We start from the raw sequence: 21631 nt of genomic DNA on the forward strand, positions 1-21631 counted from the left end.
GAGCCGATGACCAAGAAAGAATTTTTGAAGATGTCTTTGGTGCAAAAAGTTGATTTTATTGAAGCATGGGGACAGGACCCCTGGCCCAAAGAGCTGCCTTGGGACCATGAGAGACTGGTTTTATACTATGGAGTTGGGGGGGAGGGGAGGTAAAAGTCCAGGGGAAATTTCCAGCGAGATTTTCATATGCTAAAGAAGACTTACAGGATAGTGGAGGCCTAGCTATTGTCAAGCTAAGGTCGTTTTTTCCCTCTAGCAAAGCATTAACATTAAGACAGTAGGGAGTTCCTGGATAAATGGTTTACTCTGCCAGCCTCAAGTATTTGTCAATGGGCTGCAGGTTATGAGGAAATTTAGTTCTATCTGCCATTTCCTTCTGTCTTTGTTTCCTACTTCACTATAGAGGTGTGATGAAAACTTAGTTCCTGCAGGACAATGATTTCTATCAGTTAACTATTTGTTTTTCCCCTTTTCTTTGTTCTTGGGCAACCAGGAGTGCCCAAGGAATATCCCACATATCCCACCTAGTTGGGGGAGGGAGGTGTTTGTGGCCTGACAGCTTGCTTTATGCTACCTCATCAATAGTGAGAAAGGGACCTCAGTGAGGAGAAGCTGAAATAGAGATTGGGGACAATGACAGGAGATGCTAATCAAGGACATGTATAACTCCTGCCCAACTAATATTGGAGCTCACACATTTCCAGTTGCATATTCACAGGATGGCTATACCATATTTTTCTATCAATGATCAGTAATACAGAAGTCAGAAGGGAAAATACGACTAGATTAGATTATTTTGCTTTTTCTAAAGAATATTTATTTTGAGGGAGGGAGGGAGGGAGGAAGGGAGAGAGAGAGAGAGAGAGAGAGAGAGAGAGAGAGAGAATCCCAAGCAGACTCCGCACTGTCAGCACAGAGCCCCACATGAGGCTTGAACCCACAAAATGTGACATCATGACCTGAGCCGAAACCAAGAGTTGAACACAACCAACTGAGCCACCCGAGTGCCCCATAGATTGGATTATTTTGGCCATGTGCAAGAATGACAAGAAAACAATGATATTTTTAATCATAGAAAGAAATAGTTATTTCTTCATGATTGTGATGTTTACCCATAAAATCTAGGTAATGACTTGGCTTCAGAAAAAATAATGAGGCAGAAGAGAGTGAACTGAGAACTTGAGAAAAGAGAAAAAAAAGAGAAAAAGAGGAAATCAGAGTCTGGAAGCTTTGAGGAGGTGAGAGGGTAGCATATCAGCATTAAAAAAAAAAAAAAAAAAAAAAGAGGTGGAGAAGGTTTGCATAATGACAGTTTTCCAGGATGTTATTCTGAGACTGAGTAGCCAAAACAGGAGAGTAGTAATGAATGTGGAAGTCTACTGTGGGCAGGAATTTAGATAATTCTAGGACTGATATTTTTTTTTCTTAGTTAAATTTGGCTGAATATTCACATTTCACTCATCATTCAGTAGAAAAGCAATATAAAATGACTATAAACCCTACTCTATATGTGTTTTTTTTTTCCTTATGGAAGTTAGCCAGGTAGCACCATTTTTGCTCTTCTGAAACAATTCTCAAAGTAAAATTTTAGTAATTCTGATGAAATTTGAAAGGAACAGCTTTGAATCCAAATGACAGCCCTGCATTAGTTTAAAGCTAGGTTCTCTTTTCTGCTTATTATGGATCTTTGATAAGAAATACAATTGCTGAGAAGTCTGTTTTGCTTGCTGTTTGCTATGAGCATTGTGAGACCTTTCCTGATTGTAACCCGCTGTGTAGTAGAATGGGCTGTAAAACTTCCTAAATGTAGTCCGATATGTAATGGAATGAATGATTGTACATAAACTAACCTGCATTTCTCGCTTCTGTAAACCTGCTTGCTTAGCACATTCCTCACCTACCCCCTTCCCCCTTTCTTCCTCCCGCCACAAGTAATGGACAAAGCCTTCCCACCAAAGGACAGACAAAGGACGCCCAATCAGAGAACAACAAATGTCCTTACTTTAAAATCAACTAATCAGGCCCCTCATAATTTGAAACCTCCCCTGTGCTAGTTGTCTCTGTCTATAAAAACGCTATACCAACCCTGATCGTGGCCTCTTGCGTCACCGGCGACGAGTGCGCAGAGGACCAGGTTCGAACCTGCAATAAACGACCCTTGCCGCTTGGCTTTGACTTACGACTCTGGTGGTCTTTTGTGGGAGGTTTTAGAACTTCAGGCATTACAAAATTCAGCTCGAAGAACCCTTTTTAATAGTTTTTGCTCTAGAAAAATGATTTTCAAAGTGGGCTCCCCAGCTAACAGCATCAGTATCACCTAGAAACTTGTTGGAAGTAAGTATTCTCAGGCCATCCCCTAGACTTACTGAACAGAAACTCAAGATGGGGCTAGCATTCTGTGCTGTGGTTTAACCAGACTTCCAAGTGATTCAGACACTTGCCTGAGTTTTAGGACCACTGCTCAAGAGGTTATTTACACTAATTGATTGAATCATTTTTTTTTTTTTGACACCCATGGTTTCCTACCAGTCTTTGTTATTCATCTCTTTCTTCAGCCATTTTCTTGAAGGTATCTGCAAACACCACAACACTACTATTTTAACACCCAGTGTATTTAGCTGGGTTGGCAGAGGCTCCTTTTAGTCATGAGAGATCAAACCTGTTTACTATAAGATAAATGGAAGCACCATTAGAGGGTGCAGCAAAATAAATAAAGTACATTAAACTCAAGTTGGAACACACAGAGTGCTTATTGGCTGAGAATGTTGGCCCTGTGACTGGATAATATTCATGGGATTAGAATAGGTCACATAATCCGCGGTGCTTGCTTCCATGGGTTAAGAGCATAGTCTGGATGATAGCATAAGGTAAGATATTTAGCTGTTTATAAAACATATTTTATAAAATATTTTGGATTTAAACAGCATTATAATGAGCCAACACAAGAAAGGCTGATTTAAATGGGATATGGATATGTTTCGGTTTTTGGAGGAACACTTTTTTTTTTTTTCCTTTTGATGGAGGTTGAGGGAAACACTGAGATTTCCTATCATCTATCTTAATGGGATTGGCCAAATATTCAGGTTACATCTACTTTTGACTTCTCAATTTAAATTTCACCTTTTTGAGAACAATTATTTTATTAGAATGTTTCTTTTTAACTATGTATTTTCTAAATATAGTACTACAAACTCATTTATTCAGATTAGAGTAATTTATTATAATTTGGAAATGACTGGGTTGAAATTAACATTTCTATTCTTTCTGAAAAAGGGTTTTCCAAACATATTCATATTTAAGGGGAACTATTTAACCTCCTCCAGCAAATGGCATGCTTTCAGTTATAACAGAATGGATGTGAATGCACACACGCTCAAATTTATATACAGAGGAAATTGGGCTATCCTATCTAGAACATGTATTTCCTGGATAAGCTGATTAGAAATTGTTGCTATGAGTGTAGTAACACTAGTCTTTACTCTCTTAGCCTCTTTCTTTAAGTCTGATGTATGTAGATTAGAATAAAACCACCTTTAAAAACCATTAAAATACTTTAATCAGAATATTTTTACTTCAGTCATTCTCCATTATTAATCATTATTGTAACTAAATTTTATTATTCATATAACACCATTCCTTCCAATAGGAAGTTAACAATTTTTTTCTCTTTTTAATTTAGAGTTTTCTTCAACTTCCTGTCTACCTTTTACTATTGCCAATATTTTCCTAAAATTTCCTCCCCCAAGTACATAATATTTACAAGCTTACTAACCTATTTTTTTTTTTCTGCTAATGCTAGGAAACTAACCCTTACTCTTCTACCTAGAAGGTATCTGAGTATAAAATTCACATCCTAGGTTTATTGTATTCACTCAACCGGACAGTTTGATTTATACTGAATATGCATACATGCAAATGGTATATAGTTATATATGTATTTATTTCCATATACATATATAATTGCATATTTAATTTATACAAACACACACATGCAAAGAGAGTGAGAGAATGAAAGAGAGGAGAGAGGGAAAGAGGAGGTGAAGGAGAGTAGGGGAAGGGATTGGTTGAGTACATAGATAAAACAAATATTACAAAAGAGCACATAGGGACGCCTGGGTGGCTCAGTCAGTTAAGTGTCCAACTTCGGCTCAGGTCATGATCACACTGTCTGTGGGTTAGAGCCCTGTATCGGGCTCTGTGCTGACAGCTCAGAACCTGGAGCCTGCTTTGGATTCTGTGTCTCCCTCTCTCTCTGCCCTCTCCTGCTTGTGCTCTGTCTTTGTCTCTCAAAAATAAATAAACATTAAAAAAATTAAAACAAAAGAGCACATAAAACAAATCAAGTAAATTTTTTTATTCCTTGATCAAACTATTGGCTCATGTAAATAAATAATGAATCACAGGCAAATTCAGACTGTACTTTCAGGATGTTATTCATTTCAGGTAGCCTTAGCCCTGTTGCAAATTCTTTTACAAGAGATAAGCCAAGAGACAGATTTTCTCTCTTCTCACACTCTGTGCTCTGTACTCTCACCAGAATAAATGTTGCACCCAACTGAACATCAGTGTGGTGCAAAAACAGAACTTATTCTCCAGGAGCCAACCTGCAACTCTGTAACCAGGAAGAATAAAAATAAACTCTTTTCTTAGAAGTGCTAATCCATTTTTCTGAGGCTGTGTTGTCTAACAGAGTGCATTTAGGTATGCTTGAAACCGTGAGCCCTCTGGGGGAATATCAGCCCCACACAACTTGAGGCAATCATTATTATAACGGGAGCAGCTCTCTGGGTCCAACATATGGACCACAAACTGGCAGAGAGCCTGAGCTCTCCAAGGAAGGACGCCAGTGCCCCTCTATCGTTTCCTTAGCTGTTGGGAGGATATTTCAGCTCTTCAGCATTTTCCCTTCCTGACCAGCTTTTCCCAAGATAAATCTTAGCTCGCACCATATGTTTCAAGAACAAAAAAAACAGCTTCTGAATTATTACCGCATAGTGTACTCTTGCCCAGGAAATTCAAGCTGCTTAGGCACTATAATCATAGCACCAGGCAGAATTTGAAAGAGCAGTGAACCTGATTTCACAACCCTTTGTCAAATGACACTTGCCTATAGAGCATAGGACTCCTTGGGAATTTCCCTGAGATAAGAGAAAATGTTGCTTATAGCCCTTAGTTATTTTGGAATCATAATCCTGACTGAATGACCAATTCTCAGATGATGTTGAGTCCACAAGTATTACTGGAGTTTGGGGAGGTCAGTGTTTTCCTGTAGGCATTTTGTTGTTGTTGTTTAATTTAGAACCACTGAATGCTTATAATTATCAGGAATTGTGCTAAATGCTCGGGATATAAAGATATCTAGTAAGGTAAATGGGCACATCACCAAAACACTGCAAAACTGTACACAGGAGTATTTATAGGGATCCACATGGAGTTGGACAGAATCCAAGGGAAGAGCATCTAGATGTTTCATAAAATGATACATGAAAGAAAATAGAGTTGCGTCTTAAAAGAACTGTAGTGTTATATAGAGTGAATAGTAGGAGAATGGATGGGCATTCTGGGTTGAGGACACAGCATCAACAAGGAGGCAAAGAAAGGAAGATACAAGAGAGGAATAATGAGTGGTTGTATTTTTGTTTATTTTGGAGGAAAATGGTCAAGAAGCAATGGAAAAGCTAATTCAGAAGATATGGACAGCGACAGCTAATAAATATTCCTCATTGACTATGTTCATTCAGACATTCAGTACAGTGGGTTAAAAATGGGCACACTTTTGACACTCTCCTCATCAACATCCCTACCTATTAAATCTGGGCCAGCCTTATCAACTTGCTTGGTTAATAAAATATGATTAAAGTGACCTTCTGAGACTTCCCAGGTTCTGTCCTAGGAATCTTTTTCTACTGTGGGCCTCTCATAATTCTTGTTCTTAAAATCCAGCCACCATGCTGTGAGGAAGCCCAACCAGCCACATGCAGAGACTTTCACAGAAATAGAAGTTCCTTCCCAACTGCGCTGGCTGACCACCCAGCCTACTGTCAATCCAACCTTGCGAGGCATGTAAATGACCCATTCTGGCAGTAAATGCTGCAGCCCCAGCTTACCTGCACCGGCTAGTGCTGCATGGAGTAGAGGTGAGGCTTTGCCCAAATTATAATTTTGAATAAAGTAAAGACTTTGGAGGTTATTTGCCATGCAGCAATATAATTAACTGGAACAATCAGTCACTATTTTCTAAGTGCTTACCCTATTCTTAAAATATAAGGTTAAGGAGTTTAGACTTGAATCCTGACAAAGATTTTCTGCTTGACCAACCTCTAGCCAGACTCCTCTAGTCCTTCCTATTGACTAGGTATCTACCTTGGCCTATAAGCACTGCAGACTCTCAACACAAATAATTCTGTCCACTTGCCTCCTCCCACATTAAAAGAACTAAACAAACACTAACATAGTTACAGCCTCTACACCCTAGGATGACTCTAGTCTCCCTTAAAGTGCCTGCCTGAGAAAACTCAAGGGTCCCAAAAGGACTTACTGTTTCCTTCTAGCCAACATCTGAAGATAGGCTTTAAACACCTTTTCTTTAGAGCATTTCCTAAAAGGGGTTTCGATTGAATTTTTCCCCGTCCCTTTGAGATGTATATTTATTGCCTTCAATTCACAAATATCTTTCTCAAGGACCTGAAAATCATTCCTTTAAAATATGAACATCAGAAAGGATATTGTCTCAGTTTCTCAGTATCTGTGGGAGGACAGAGTCCTAACTTCCTTATTTGCCTGCTATCAGACACAGTGGGTCTAATCAGCATTTACACAGATCAATCCTTTGTAATTTTTCTCTTCCCTGATTCTACTGACCCCGACTTTGCCTCTCTTCCTACTTGCTCACTCTCCTTTAAAATACCCAGTCACCTCTGGACCAATAAAAACTGAGTTCAGTTCTTACTGGGTCCTCTTCCCTATTACTGATTAAAATCTGTCCTTACAAGTTAGTGTCCAGCTTTGTTTACCTCTGACAATCCTAAGTCAAATAGATTTCAGCTTTAAAGTTACCTCCTTGTCAATGGTAGTGGCTGTCTCATAGAGGTGGATTCTAGACTTAACATGAACTAAAGCAGAGATCACTTCATGATGATTGTCAGAGGGAGAGAAGATACTTGTCGTATCATATGTGCTAATGGTTTGCTGAATCTGCTGCAGTAAATGTTAAGCTTCTGAAAGTTTGTTGCTTCTTGTTTTTTTTTGTTTTTAATAACTTCTTTTGGCAGCTAAGTTTAAGACAGCTATAAGAGAAACAAACTAGAGTTAGGGAGACTAGTCCAGAAGTGATCAGTATTTCAGGAGAGAGAAATGGAAGGCCTGGACTGGGGCAGTGGGATGGACACAGAGAGGACACGTGATGAGGAGGATGGAATTCAGCAGAGTCCAGTGTCACCCCCAGGTTTCTCTAACTGGCCTCTGGGTGACTACTTGTGACATGATGTGAAATGGAGGAGTAGCCAGCCAGCCAGCAGGTGGCAGAGAAGAACAGGATTACACATTCTGGGATATGTTCAATCTTAGGGCCTGGGGACATGTATCTAACTGTCAGCTAAGTGTCACATTACATATTCAAGTTTGTAAGTAGGAAGAGGTTTTCTACAATGATAGAGATAATGTTATCATAACCATACAGATGGTCATTGAAAGAAAAAAAAATGGAGGAGAGCTAAGAGGAGAGTGTATGGATAGAGAAGTGGCAAGAAGACTGAAATCTGGCTAACACTTATATGAACAACCAGAAGAAATAAAATCTGTGAGGGTAATGGAGAAAGAACAGGGCAGAACTTTTAGCAGAAGCAAGAAGGTATGGTGTCACAGAAATCCAGAATTTTTAAATAGTAACCAACACTGTCAGATGATACAAATGGTCTCCTTAGATAAGGGCTGAAAAAATGCTCATTGATTTGACAGTTAAGAGGTCATTAGTGACTTTAACAAGAATAATTTTAAAAAATTAAGTTTATTTATTTATTTTGAGAGGGAGACAGAAAGTGAACAGGGGAGGGGCAGAGTGAGGGAGAGAGAGAATCCAAAGCAGGCTCCACACTGTCAGCACAGAGCCTGATGAGGGGCTTGAACTCAGAACCTGAGATCATGAGCTGAGCCAAAACCAAGAGTCTGACACTTAACCAATTGAACCACCTAGGTGCCCCAACAAGAATAATTTTAATAACTACCATAGCTACATGAATTAGCTTTTTCTGAGGACCAACCAGTTATTTAGCTCATGAAGTCACAAGATGACAACCTTGGCTGGGCTTGGCTAAGTAGTTCTTCTAGTCTGGGACAGACTTGAGTAATCTCAGTTGATCTCAGGTAAGATTGCTCATGGATCAGTAGTCAGCTGGTAGGTTCCATGGCTTGAGTGACTGGGGCATCTGCCTACATGGTCTCAAATCATCTGGTAGTCTATCACCGGCTCATTCATGTGAAATTCACGGGGTTCCGAAGGTAAGAATGGATGTGCTCAAAGATACTTAAAACTTTGCCCATAAAACATGTAACATCCTTTCTCCAGCACTCTATCTACCAAAGATAAGAGTCTGCCCAGATTCTAAGGGTGGAAGAGTTTCTATGAATTGCCGTTTTCTCAGTCTCCTGCAGCACCAGCAGACAGTTTTTGGGGTTCTGGTTATCTGCCATAGCCACAGCCCTTTATGGACAAAAATGGCCTCAAGTTATTTCATCATGAGCTTTTTATAATGTCAGAGCAAAAAGAGCATGAAGCATTTCTATAGACCTTTACATGTACAGACAGTTATAGGCTGAGAAACTTCCCCCTGCCCCACCAAGGCAGCAGAGGAAGCAGAAAGGTAAGGCTTCATTTTTAATCTAGTCTCCTTAGTTTTTAAATGCAAGTTCAGAAAACTTTTTCCTTCTAGTAATGGGAGGGCCAGGTTATTGGCACGTCGAAAACTTTAAACAGCTGGATAAAATATTACAAAAAGAAAAAAAAAGCTTCTTAAAAACATCACATAGACAAGGGGATAATAAGGAATTACCAGGCCAAAGTGAAAAAATAACAAAAACCAGAGATTTATGCCAGCACAGAAAGTGATTCTGCCCTGAATATATGTGACTTTCTGGCAGACACCTTCTGAGAATGGGACCAAAATCAAAGGCCAGAAGTACACAACCCCGGGAAGTTGAATCTGATTCCTTCTTGGTCAGCCAGACCCTAAAGAGTTGACCCTCAGGCTGAGGGTCAGCTGGAAGTGGCAGAGCTTGGGTAGAATTACAGTCAGGTGTTGAATTATCCGTATCAAGCCCTGAACTTGATGCAACAACGGCCTTTCTCTTTGAAAAATTGCTTGTCAAATTAGTCCAAAAACAGTTTTCAAGTAGAAAGTTCATCACATGAAAAATAATAACTAGGTGCAAATATATGCCACACTCCATGAAGATATGCAGAAAGGGCAGAAATGGAAACAGAAATGCAGCAAAAGGCAAAGAGATCAGATGTTGGAATAATTAGACACCAACTGCAAAACAGCCATGCTGATAAAACTTCAATAAATGAAGGGCCAACTGAAAGATATTTGCAGAGGGCTTGGGACTATAAAAAGTGACATAGTAAATTAAAAAAAAATCTGGGAAAAATGCAGAATAGAAATTAAAATCTCTGTGAGTAGGCTTAACAAGCTAAGGAGAGCTAAAGACAGGCATGGTCTACAGGAAGATGATTTGAAAAGAATTATTTAGAAAAACCAGAAAGACCCAAGGAGGAGACTAATAACCATGGACAACAGGGGTGCTGGGTGGCTCAGGTGGTTAAGCACTCAACTCTTGGTTTAGGCTCAGGTCATGATCTTGTGGTTTGTGAGATCAAACTCCATGTCGTGCTCTGTACTGATAGCACAGAACCAGCTTGGGATTTTCTCTCTCCCTCTCTCTCTGCCCCTCACACATGCAAGCATGTGCTCTCTTGCACTCTCTCTCTCTCTCTCTCTCTCTCTCTCTCTCTCTCTCTCTCAAAATAAATAAATAAACTTAAAAAAAACATAAGCATGAATGACACCCTAACAAGGTCTGGGACAGGCGATCAGAGTCTTAGGTAGAGAGAAGAGAGTCTATGGGTCAGCGAACATCTGAAGAGACAGTGGTTGAGAATTTTCTAGACTCAAAAAGACAGTAATCTGCAGATTCAAAAAGCCCACAGATTTCTTGCAGGGTGCTTAAAAAGAAATCTGCAACTAAGTACATTACATTGAAGGTGCAGGGAAAAAAAAAAGACTAAGAGAAAAATCTTAAGAGAGGCCAGAGGCAAACAAAAAAGAAAAGATTATCTTCAAAGGAGCAAGAGTTAGACTGACAGTTGCCTTGTTAACAGTAACAAAGTAAGACAAATGATAGAGGAATCATGTCTTCTATGTGTAAAAGAGAATGATTGCAACCCAGAAAACATTTCATGAATGTTGGTGAAAAAGAATTGTTCCCAGTCAAGCAAAGGTAGAAGGGTCATTGTGACAGACTTTACTACAGAAGAAAATCTTGAGGTTGTACCTCAGGCAGAAGGAAAATGATCCCAGGCATGTGTGGGGTATAAGAAGAAATAAAGAGCAAATAAAGTATGATTGTTTGGAAAAAATACAGATTTGGGACTGAGTGATCTCTTAAGTCAGGAATTGCCAAACTTTGTCTATAAGAGCCAGAGTGTAAATATTTTAGGCTTGTATACCCTATGGTTTCTTTGGGGAGTATTCTGCTAATACAGTGAAAAACTAACCATAGGCAATGTGTAAAGGTAGGAGGATATGGCGGTGTTCCAACAAACTATGTTAAGAGAAGCAGGAAATGGGCCACAAGTGTCCAGCAGGCCACGAGTTTACAGATTCTAACTTTAGTGAACTTCCAGCTCTACTCCTGAGCTCTTTTGGTTTACCTCCATGCTTAACGGGCAGACACAAAGGACCAAACAAGTGCCCAGCCTTTCCTTTACTATTGCAATTTAACATTTACAGGACCAGTACCCATATATTTAGCATAGGCTCTGAGTCCTTCTACAGACACAGGTCAGAGTGATACTGGGAGGTCATCACATAGCTTCCTCTTATGTCTACTTAATTTATGTAAATTATAAGAAATATTTAACAATAATGAAGCAGCTAAAATGGCTTTCTGAAATACACATCTGATAATGCCATTTCCCTATTTACATTTTTTTAAGGGCTTCTTTGTGGTCATCAAGCCCCAATTCCTCACAATGGCATGAGCACCCTTGTGACCTGGTGTTGATATTTCCTGCCTACTGTGGCCATTTGTTTCCCACTCCATCCAAGCTCATCTCACCACTTAACCTGGGCATCATGGTCTCCTGAGCTTGGTGCACTGGATGCTGCTGTAGGGTGCATGAGCTGTTTGTACTGATCCTTCTCCTCAACTTTGTCTAGTTGACAAAGTCTTTCAAGACTCCACCCAGGTTGTTCTTTTCCAGAAAGTGATGATGCCTCAAATCCAGCACGCACAATTTCTCTGGACTCTTAGGGCTCGACTATAGTCCCCAAGCACAGTGAGCCACACAATATGTCCTGTGTGTCTGATTTCCATGTGAATCTGCGATTTCCTTAAGGATCTCTTATGTATGTGTCCCAGCTTGCTGTAGATTGGGCATGCAGTTAAGTGTGTATGCGTGTTTCGAGGAATGACTGGATAAAGCAAAACAAGAACAATACTAACCAAAAAAACCCAATGAAACTGGTATCCTTGAGTTTATTACAGAATCAATCTAAATCAAAATGGCCCATTAATCAAATAACCCATAAATATCTATTGAGCATGATTAAACAGAGGTCAAATTAATCAAAATATTATTGTAGAATAATTATAGTGTTATGTTTTCTGCAATTTAACTAATCACTTGAGTGATTTAAATTATTGGTAATACTTAAATATGTCTGCAATGTGAATGAATGTGTGGAAATAATGGTTATGGGTATAAAGACAAAAGAAACTTTTTGTTTTAATGAAGTGCATAATTTGGAACAATTTAAATATTCATATCAGTTGGCCAATCCTGTGTGTCTATTACAAATTCAGGACTGTTTAGGTTAGCAATCCCTTCAGTCAGTTATTTTAATTTTTAATTTTAAAACATAATTTTAAAAGTGAGCATTGGGGCACCTGGGTGGCTCAGTCACTTAAGCCTCTGACTTTGGCTCAGGTCATGATCTCGCACTCCGTGAGTTTGAGCCCCCCATTGGGCTCTGTGCTGACAGCTCAGAGCCTGGACCCTGTTTCAGATTCTGTGTCTCCCTCTCTCTCTGACCCTCCCCCCATTCATACTCTGTCTCCCTCTGTCTCAAAAATAAATAAACGTTAAAAAAAATAAAAAAAAAAAAGAAAAGTGAGCATTTATAGACTCTATACATTGTTTAGATATTTGGTTATTTTCAGTCACTTCAATTACCTTTAGTAAGCACTGCATTGTGCAAACTGCAATTTGTTTATGCCTGCCTACATTAGAGTGTGTTCCATTTGTTCATTGATTTAAAACACATAATGGAACTTCTGGTATGATGTTATTTCCCTTTAATTATTTCTAAAATAAATGACTTTAAAACAGTTTTACAATATTTACCCTATTCTTTTTTTTAATAACAAATTTCCAATAATGATATGTTTGTGATATTGCAGCATAATTTTCTTTTATTGCTTATTTCAGTAATGTTTAATGTTTTCATGTAATATGGAGTTAATTTAATATTGACTAGTGTGAAATGAAATCATTTGGTGTTCATTTGAATGTCACATATATTTTCTTAAATGTTTCATTATAATTTAACAATATTTAATAGGCACTAAAAACAGTTACCTATGTACTCGCCTTACTTTCTTTAGCATGCTGTGCTTGTGTCTTTGAATTTAAATGGTGAGCGCTATTGTCTCAGGACTTTATGGGGTGGGTGATGGTAGAGGAGTTTTCTTAAAGATACCTAAGTAAATCAAAATAATAATAACAATAATAAAAATCTTCCAAGATTATTTCTGTTTTCCCCCTACATTTAAGAAGCTTAGTTTGATACTTATAGAAAAATATTTTTGAGAGACTTAAAAAAGAAACTGAGTAAAATAATTGTCTCCAGGGCAAATATTTTCTAGGGTAGATGGGGCATTAAGCCACTGTAAATACTTGTTAGTTCGTTTACCAGATTGATAAGCAAGGAGAAAAGTCCTCAAATAATAGGTAAGTAATAGTTGAGATGTTAGAGTGAATATGTGGAACAGCAAAATGTGGATGGCTTGAACTGTTCTCCAGGATAAGAGGGTCAGCATGTTTTGGCAGTGCACCTTACTTCAGGGCCCTAGGTTGCCAAAAAATCAGGTAAAACGTGTTAAAAGTTAAAGGTTGTAATTTGACTTCATCAAGTTATTTCACTTCTTTGGGTCGCAACATTTGAAAAATCGCTTTTCAACTTTAAAAAAAAGGAGCTTGGTCAAAACTAAGCATAGTCTCTTTAATTCAAATACATGAAATGAAGGGATTTTGAAGAGGAGCTAAAAGGAGCTAAAAAATGTTTTGATAATTTGACCAAATTCCTAGTTTAGCAATGGGTCAGATGCCATGTCTGACTCAAGCAGGAGCAGAATTTTGTGCTTGGCTCCTTGAAGTTCATGGTAAATGTGGTATGGCCTCATCAATGATTACGTAATCCTCCCTTTTTATTATTGAATCAGACTTATAATTGTTTTCACTGTCACTAGTTAATATATGGTGAACAAAATAAAGATTTTGCTTATGATGTTTTGATTTATGCCCAGTTACATATCAGATTACAGTATGTAGTCCATTCTATTGTACATAAGTGTTTAAGAACTGTGCATATGAAAAGAATCAGGGAGCTGATGGTGTTTATAGAGATGAAAGTGACAATGGTGGTGGTACCAACTTTTCATAGATGTAGCTGTGAAATTCTGAGATAAAATTGTGCCAACATATGAAAAAAAGAAAATACTACATTTTGGTAAAGAAATGAAAAAAAACAAACAAACACTCCCACTGTTACTACAGTTTTACAACTACTTCAGAGAGCAATTTGCAATGTGGTGGAAAAGGCTAACAATCTTATAATCTATATCCAAAAATAAATATTCTATGTATTAGACTTTCACATATGAACAAGAAGGCATGTGCCAGACCAATAGTGCTCACTGTTTCATTATTTATAGTAATAAAATTATTAACAACCTAGCATTCATCACAGGAACATGGAAGAATACATTGTGGTATATTGGTAAACGGAATACTACTGTAGGGGAGGAAACATTTTCCTGACTTTCTTAGGGTTCCTGGCTGGGTCTGAAAATTAAACTGACAAAAAGAGAGTAACAGGAGAAAAGTATGTATGTTTATTTAATATAGGTTTTAAGTTACACAGAAGCCTTACAAGGAAACAGAGCCTAGTTAAACCTAAGTGTTTTTATTCTAGGCTTGATGAAAAGTGGATAATTGTAGAGAAATGTGGAGGGCCAAAGAATATGAGATAGGTGTAGTTAAACTGGAGGAAACTTAGCAAAGCCTGCTTATTTGGATTCAACTGGTATCCCCACATCTTTGGAGACAAAGATGCTCCTTTACTGTGGGTATAGGGAGGGCACCTCTTACATGAGGGTTTTATGACCTGCTTTGGGAGAGAAGTGGAGGTGGAGATCAGAGTGACCTTCCTGCTCTGCTGTTTTCTCAAATTCCTTAAACTTATATTATTTAGTATGCCAAGGTGCCATATCTTGGGGTAGTGTGTCCTAAGTTCCAACACTATGTACTAGTTGGAATGAATTAGAGTTAGCTCTACCAACATAAATGAAATACTGAGTAAAAGCAAGGCACCAATATTACATGTAGTATAATACTATTTAAATAAAGGGAATAAAAACCAAAACACTATGGATACACAATTATGCAATGAAAATATAGAACACATAATATATATGTGTGTGTATATATATATATATATATATATGGACACATACACACATATATCTATCTAAATAAATGAACTTTTAAAAAATTAAAATATTTAAAAAAGCATTTGATTTTAAAATTTGCAGAGAACTTTACCTCACTTGAAACTTCCAACTTTGAGAAGCAGATAGCTTTAATTATTTTCATTATTTATTTTATAAACCATGTGTCACCTATGATGATGAAAATAATTTGAAATCCAAAGTTGTAAAATACTGTTTTTTACTCCACAGATTTCTATGTTTTAAATGGTCTGAAAAAAATTTTCATAATATATATACATATATATATATTATATATATATATATATATATACATATATATGTTACATATAGGAATGGTTATAATTTTAACACATAAGGGACCAATACCTATAGATTTAGCACAGTCTCTGACTCCTTCCCTCTACAGTCACAGGTGAGGATCTGGTAGACCTTTGGCTATTAAAAAAAAAAAAAAAAAGCTTTTATTTTATGTACACTGAATTTCCAAAAGTGATGACTTCAGAGGAAGAAGAAAAACTAATCCAGGAGAAGTCTAGAAAGGGGACCTTGAATGTATCTTTAAATTTTTTTAATGTTTATTTATTTTTCAGAGAGAGAGAGAGACAGAGCAGTGGGGGAGAGGCAGAGAGAGGGAGAGACACAGAATCTGAAGCAGGCTCCAGGCTCTGAGCTGTCAGCACAGAGCCCTACGAAGGGCTTGAACTCATGAACTGTGAGAGCATGTCCTGAGCCAAAGTCAGACACTCAACCAACTGGGCCTCCCAGGTGCTTCTTGACTGTATCCTTAATGTTTAATTTCTTTAAAAAATCAAAAATAGTTATTTCCCAAACTAACATAATGAAACTTGATATTCATTATAACACTTCTCACTCGAAGGTCTGAAATATTTCACAATTAAATGTAAAACTACAACAACAACAAAGCATCCAGTCCTTATAAGGAAGATATAGGGCTAGGGAAGGTGAGAAATTCATGTTACCACAGAGTTCAGCTCACAAACATGTACTGTGGGCTAGATGGGCTGAATGGAAACTGGGCCTTTCAATTGTGAGTGTGGTACACGATTCACAGCAGCACCCTCTTAATTGCTTCCTGCACTCCATTTGGAATCCAAATTATCAAAGCACTCTTGACCCGGAATGGTAAGATTAAACTTAAGAAATGGTAGCCTAATTTTACTTGTTGAAGTTTTAAACTGACTGTCCCTGAATAGTAAGAATTCAACCACTCTGCCTAAGGTGGTTAGAAATAGAATTTTAAGTAAAAAACTGGTGTTTTCTGCATTTTGGAGCAGAGGGAGTTGCTTAACATAGGAAAAATCCTTCAATATTGCATTTTTGCTCTTTTCCCTGCAGTAAGATGGACAGAACTAGTAATTCTCAAATGCCTTTAAAGCTGCTAAGACTACTGGAGATTCAGAAGAGATTTAAGATCCCTGATTAAATTTTAGATTATGGACTGCAGCTGACAAACATGAAAATTATTTTTTAAAGGAGACCATTTTGGCAAAATCTCCAGGGGTAACTATTTCTTTAGGGATTCAAAACAATCTTAGGATTCTGAACTGAATTCTAAACTGAAATGGCAAAACAGTCTTCCAAGTTCTCAATCTGATATTCTATTGATCCTTCTACACAATGACTGTATCAAAGGGCCTTTTGGAAATTTTGGCTTCCTGCTTGGACTTCCAAATATACGCAAAAACAGTCGTTGATGAGCAGCTTTACTTTCACTTTTTTTTTCTAAGTTTATTTATTTTATTGAGAGAGAGAGAGAGAGAGAGAGAGAAACAGGTATGCCTGAGAGCAAGGGAGGGGCAGAGAGATAAGGAGAATGAGAGAATCCCAAGCAAACTCAGCACTGTCAGTGCAGAGCCCAATGCAGGTTCAACATCATGAACCATGAGATCCATGACTTGAACCAAAATCAAGAGATGGACACTCAACCAGGTAAGCCACCCAGGCTTCCCTTTATTTTCGCTTCCGAACAGCTTCTAAGGAAGAGTACCTGTGGGTTAGGTAGGCTATTTTAAACACCAGAGTGATTGGCAGTTAGTGTTAGCATAGGCAGACCTCAATAAAAATGTGTGCACTCTTCTTGCTGTGTGTTTTATCTGACTATGATCTCCCATGCACACAGCCTCATTTGCCCCCTCACCATCCATAGTCAATACCCACAGATGTCTATCTGCTTCTCACATCTCTCCTCTGAGGGGGCCAAGGATTTATCCAACTGCTTACCTAACTTCTCATCTTGGATACTCCAAAGGAATATCAAACTCACTTGTTCATAACATGTCTTCCACTCCAAACGAAAGATTTATTTAGTATGCACAATTTTACTGAATAGTAGCCTAGCTGGTCGCAACTCAAGTCAGATACCTAGGTATCACAGGCAAGCTTCTCCAAATCCTGTTGATTTAATGAACATCCTAAATAGTACATGCATAAATCCTTTCTATATGCAAATCCCAGAGGTTCTCTTGACCACATAGTCTGTGCAAATCAACTGTTCGCTGTCTCCACCACCCCACCCTAGTCCAGGGTGCTTACATCTCTCTCAAGCGGGCAACTTTGTTACCACTAAATAGTATGCTGTTATCCACATTTGATTCCCTTCTATCTGCAGCATTCAATTTGTTCCAGTGACCTGTAGGATTACTTGATCAAAATATATCTTTCTCCAGAAGGTTAACTGTAGAGTCAAGAAACTTGCTTGTTTTTCTCAGGTTTGTATTCCTAGCACTCTGCAATTGTATTACATTGTCATCCTGCCTTTGTGCCCTAAATTGTGGAAAACAATTTCACATGTGTGCTTATGAATTTTTTTCAGCATCAGCAGTGTCTTTGGTATAACCTCATATCTCTCATAGCTCAGTATTTTAAGTTGAATGGTACTTATCAAGACAAAAACATTTTGCTTTGTGTGTGTGTGTTTTAAATCATTTCCCCCCCCCCCCTTAAACTTGTAAGTACCAACCTTTTCCCCAGTCTTTAAAGAGATATTGCCAAAGTAGTAAGTAGACTGACTTGATTTTGATTACCTTCACTTGCTTCTTCCTATTTTATACTAAATGAGCAGCAGATAACATGAAAGGTTACAAGTCGGTTGTAGAGAAGGAGAAAATACACACTGAATATTTCCTGCGTCTTACACATATTATCTTCCATTTAATTTGAGTAGCCCCTGGGTTGTTGAATGTGATTTTTCTTTAAATTTTTTTAATGTTTATTTTTGAGAGAGACAGAGACAGAATGCGAGTGGGTTAGGGGCAGGGAGAGAGGGAGACACAGAATCCGAAGCAGGCTCCAGGCTCCAAGCTGTCAGCGCAGAGCCCGACACGGGGCTCGAACCCATGAGCCGTGAGATCATGACCTGAGCCGAAGTTGGATGCTCAAGTGACTGAGCCACCCAGGCGCCCCGTTGAATATGATCTTTAATTACCTCTACTTTATAGATGAGGAAATTCATGATGTTTTATTAGGGATTCATCTTTTCCTAAATATCTCAACAGATAAAAGTTTGAGCCACCATTCCAGTTGAAGACTCTGGTTCCAAAATCCCTATTCTAATCTTTATAGACTATGTTCTCTCAAGTCAGGGTTGGCCCAGATTAACTCTTTACCAGGATTATTCAGTGAAAGAATTATAAATGGAATGAGGTTGATTTCAGGAGGAACTTTCCTCTAACATCCTATTATATAGTTAGGTAGGTTTGGAGAAGAAATTTTTCTTTTTCATGTATAGGCAGGCCCTAATATAGTGATTCTTTACCAGGGCAATTCATGAGATAAACCAGGGAGAATTAATTTTTTTTAACATTTATTTATTTTTGAGAGACAGAGACAGAGCATGAGTGGGGGACGGGCAGAGAAAAGAAGGAGACACAGAATTCAAAGCAGTCAGCAGGCTCTGAGCAAGCTGTCAGCACAGAGCCTGATGCGGGGTTCTAACCCACAAACCGTGAGATCATGACCTAAGCCAAAGCTGGATGCTCAACTGACTTAGCCACCCAGGAACCTCGATCAGGGAGAATTTTAAAAACCTGAATTTCTGAGGGTGAAATTCAGGTTTCGGTATTTTTAAAGCTTTCCAGAAGATCCCAATATGCAGATAATGTTGGAAAGTACAGTTCAAATTCTTTTTAGGAATGTATCATTACATCTTTAAATTTAGTATACAAATGAACACTAAATTGTAGACAGGCAAATTATCCTTTAATATGGGAGGCAGATTCAGGAACATTATACTTACTATTTCTAAATGAAAGGAAAGATATACTTTCTGTTTAACATGTATCGTTTCTACTCATTATTAATAAATCCTTGCATCTCCCCAACAACTAGGGGAGAAAGAGTATTTTAGACACTTCAAATGCTCTTCATGGAGAAGATGCCTTTTTGCTGTTCTTGGGTTTTACACATTCGGTCCCAAATGTACGTGTGCGTGTCCGTCTGTATGTATATATTTAAGCAAAGTGTTAATTCGGTAATAGCACCGGAACACAATTTTCTGAAAAGAGGAGAGAGGCTCACAGAGAAGGCAGAATAGCAGTAGGGTAACAATGTTGAATGTACCAGAGGCTGCTGTTTCAAGGGCACAGGTGAATTTAAAACTACTATACTCACATCTCCACACAGCCAAAATCACTCAAGGCAATAGAGTAAAGAATGGCTTCTATGAATAAAATATAAGCCAAGATTGTTTCTTTTAAGAAAAAAGACATATCTATGCTAAATCGTAAAACCTGTTTCTAGGACTGTTCCCTCTAGCGATGTTACTTGTCTGCTTGGCTTAGTCTGACTGTCATCTTCTTCAGCAGGGCTCTCGTTCAGATAACCATCAGGTGATATATGTGCTTTTTAAAAAAACAGATGGGAAAGAATGCATAAATGTGCATTTATTCCATTTCCAATCTGTGACTCATTTCTGTCCTTTCGAAACCTATTGTTGAGTTCTACAGTCTCTTTTTCTTATTCTCAGTATCTTCCTGGTCTTTTCCAGATGCACAGCCATTGTCTCAACTTTGGGTTAAGCTCTCACATGTACAACCGGACAGTCTCTCCTTGCCATCCTTACGATGCCTAGCTCTTCACTGTCTGGCTCTGCCTCAGGGGTACTGCCAATGACTGAGCACTTTGAACACTGCTGAACATTGAAATCTTCTGTTCATTGCAGAAAAAAAAAAAAACAAGAAAGAATAAAAGAATAAATGAAAGCAAGCAAGCAAGCAAGAAATAAAGAGAAAACCCAATGGAAAAAAAAATTGAGTCCCTAGATTATGGGCCAGGGAATGCCCTCCCTCGTGGCTTCAAAATGTTTTAAACTAAGGTGATCAGCACTTCTGAACACATTGCGTCTCTCCCGTGCCTCAGTCAGGCCCTCAGCTGCTGCTTCCCACCTTGCTGGACTGTGGTCCATCGCTAGCCTCTCCCTGTGCAGGGAGGCTAAGGGGAGAGAAGAAAAGGAAAGGGCAAGGAGTAAAAAACAAAGAGGATGAGAAAAAAAAATAGTTAAGCATGAAGGATAAGGGAAAAGTATACAAAAGAAAGTTTATAAACAAAGAAAAAAGAAAGAATGCTCTGTTGCTGACTCCTTGAAGAGCAAGGACATTTATGAATTCTAAGATAAGTGTTTAATTGGCAAGCAGACAATTGCATAAACATTGATTCATTAATTTCTATTTAGGAAGAGAAAATAGTCATTTAATTGCAAAGTTAGGCAAGTAACCTTTCGTCCTTTATAAATATTAATTTTCAAAATACTTAGAAAATTATTGGCATTGATTGGGCAGATTTGTTTTTGACTATCTGGGAAATTTCATGCCTGGAGCCAATACACATTTTTATGAGGTGAAGGCTAAATGCACTGAAAATGAATGTGAGAAAATTTCAAGTTATTTAATGTACTTCTTATTTACAACCCAGGGAGGCAAAAAGAAGCAGCCAGTAAGTGTCAATATTTGTGAATTTAACTGCATTTTCAACAAATTAGTATTGTTACACTTACCTCTATACTTATTATTCCTAAAGTAAAAGAGCCCATATACTGTAAGTAATGTCTTTATCTTTTTTATTATCGTATCCTGTTACCTATTTCATAGCCAATACATAGTAATCGGTGGGTTATCATGCTAATAAATGTGTCTGATTGATTATAGTTAACATTGCTTTATACTCATTATTAGAATACAGGAATAAAAACATCAGTGTGCTTTTTATTGCAATTTATCATATCTGAATTAGTTTATGTGATTTGACATGGTGCTAAATAATCTATTGCCCTCTGGACAGAGTATGCTTGAGGTACTGTTTAATAATTCTCTGCCATATATTTGTTCTGAACATTGATCAAAGAAGATAGTGTGATCTAGTTCTTTTTAGTTTTATCGAAAAAATTACAATTCTGTAATGTACTAAATGAGTGAAATATAGCACCTGCTTCTGTGTGCTACTTAAGGATCAGAGGATGTTAAGAAATAATGACTAGCGTTTGCATAGCTGACAAGCTAATTCCTAAACACAAAGAGATATGTAATGCCACATTTGCATGAAGTATTATCTCTTATCAGCACATAATGTATTTCTCATTATATTTTTATGAGCCCATGGGGTTTCATTG

This window comes from Panthera tigris, chromosome C1, assembly GCF_018350195.1.
Source record: "Panthera tigris isolate Pti1 chromosome C1, P.tigris_Pti1_mat1.1, whole genome shotgun sequence".
In the NCBI taxonomy this organism is placed as follows: Eukaryota; Metazoa; Chordata; class Mammalia; order Carnivora; family Felidae; genus Panthera; species Panthera tigris.